This window comes from Cibotium barometz, chromosome 61 (genome assembly GCF_041138505.1).
Source record: "Cibotium barometz isolate CiBa-2024 chromosome 61, ASM4113850v1, whole genome shotgun sequence".
Lineage (NCBI taxonomy): Eukaryota > Viridiplantae > Streptophyta > Polypodiopsida > Cyatheales > Cibotiaceae > Cibotium > Cibotium barometz.
In genome coordinates, this window is record NC_141106.1 from 760953 (window position 1) to 763582 (window position 2630).

Below are 2630 nucleotides of genomic sequence, written 5' to 3' on the forward strand. Positions count from 1 at the left end.
TGGGGATTTGCAGGAAGAGGTGTATATGTTGCAGCCACCTGGTTATGAGGATGTGAGTCACCCCGAGCATGTTTGCAGGTTGAAGAAAGCCTTGTATGGCTTAAAACAAGCACCAAGAGCATGGTCTGACAAGATTTCTGAATATCTTGTCACTATTGGCTTTCATGTAGCCAATGCAGATTTCTCGCTGTATGTGAGACACAGTGATAGAGGGGTTGTGCTTGTTGTCATCTATGTAGATGACCTGATCATTACGGGGGACCATGATGCAGAGATCTTTGATGTAAAGATCTTGCTTAGACAGAAGTTTGAGATGAAGGATCTGGGGGAGCTCAGATATTTCTTGGGCATTGAGGTGATTAGGTCACCACATGGTATTGGATTACTGCAGAGACAGTATGGCTTGGACATGTTGTCCAAGTATGGTATGACAGGCTCTAAGCTTATCTCAGTGCCATTGGATCAGAATGGCAAGTTGAGTGCAGATTCAGGAGGAGAGATTTTGGAGGATGCTACTATGTATAGGTGCATAGTAGGAAGCTTGATCTACATGACGATCACCAGGCCAGATTTGAGCTATGCTGTTGGGTTGGTGAGTCAGTTTATGCAAGTTCCTTGGAAGCCGATTTGGATGCATTGAGATGCATACTGAGGTATGTGAGGTCTACTTTGCATTGTGGACTATTTTATGAAACTGGGACAGAGATATGTGTACATGGGTACACAGATGTCGATTGGGCTGGTAGTATCTCAAATAGAAGATCTACTAGTGGCTTCATGTTTTCTTTGGGGAGTACTGCTGTGACTTGGAGCAGCAAGAAGCAGCCTACGGTTGCTCTATCCAGTACAGAGGCCGAGTATAGAGGTGCTGCTATGGCAGCATGTGAGGTAGCTCGGTTGAGAAAGCTACTTGCAGATTTGGGTCTATCAGTGGAGAGACAAGTCCTCATTTTCTGTGACAACATTAGCAGTATACAGTTGGCCAGGAACCTAGTTTTTCATGCTCGCACAAAGTATATAGAGGTCCACTACCATTTTGTTAGCGAGAAGGTTTTGGCAGGAGATGTTGACCTTGTTTATGTCAGCACACAAGATCAGGTCGCTGACATCTTCACCAAAGCATTGGGTACAAAGAAGCTCCGTAGATTCAAGGCTTCGCTTGGTGTACATGAGATAGAGTTGAGCTCAAGGGGGGGAGTGTTGAGATATCGAGCTCATCTAGTGAGACGGTGGACACTGATGACCCACCTGGGGGATAGGCCCCACACTTACACCACTAGCATGGTTGGTGAGATCATGGGTGATATGCGGCCAGTGGGATGACAGGCTGTGTGACAACCATTCTAGAGACTGGCATAGTTATAGCGCCAGCTCATTTAGTTGGGTTCACACTATAGAGAACCCTAGTATGTATTTGGTTGAGTACCTTTTCATATTAGGTGTACTCTTATCTTTGTATATGGTGTGTTGAGTGTTGTGTGAAGAAGAAGAAGATTTTCAGCCTCTCACCTCGTGTGTTCTCTTTTAGGGTTTTGTGAGTGTGTGTGTGTGTGTGCTTGCAAGAGCTCAAGCTCTCTTCTCCCCCGCATCTTTTCAGCACTACCCTGCAATGTCCAACCTCGGTAACTCTTTGGCCTAGTGTTGAATCAATGTTTAAAAGATCTCTCACAGGATATGTATGCATAACTCTCAATTGTTAGCAATAGACTATCACTCCATCCTAGATCAACTCAAGCATGAAGTGATAATCAATCTCAACGTGCTCTTTACAAGCCTAGAACATGAGATTCTTTGTAATTTCTATGCAACTTTGCTTGTTGCATTACTACTCCATTGGTGGCTACTCTTGGAGTGCTCATATGGCTCTAAAATGAAAAAGCATGATAGAAGTTTCTCATTGCTAAGCTTTTCAATATCCTTAAGAGTTAAGATACTAGGTATGCGCTATGTAATCCCTAATGGATCCTCCCTCGTTTTGCTTCACTAAATAAAGTAATAGACCATCTCCACCTCTGCATCCATGATCAACTCAAGAATGAAGTGATATTGCCTGGTCTTATGGTTTTAGGGATGTAGTTTATTGTCTAGATGTTCCATCAAGAGTCAAGCCTAATGCACTTGACATGATTGATTATCAACATGTCCAAAGGCTTTGTAGATCTAATCAAACATCTTAAGGTATTGAGTTGGGTTGAGAGAGAGAGAGAGAGAGAGAGAGAGAGAGAGAGAGAGAGAGAGAGAGAAACCTTCTATCAGCTTTTTTGACAAATTGTTTTAATAGTAAGTCCTACAATTTATGTTGACAATGTTCATGTGATCTATCTCAATTATGGAAAATTGTCCTGCTAGGTTGTAGCTCACTGATATCCACACTTGTAATTTCAATACCATCTTGAAAAATTATGAAAAAATATATGCCTACGATTACATTGCATTTGGTCTGATAACCCTGCCTCATTCATGGATTTTCTCTTCTTGGTAAAAAAGAATGCTGAGCCAAAAATAAAAATGTATGCATAAAGATCCAAAAATGTATGGTTAGCCAAAAATAAAAATGCAAGGTGGAGTTAACTATGGTTTAGTAACCCTGGTTAGCCCTGGCTTGTGATTCCCGCCATCATTGATTTGGA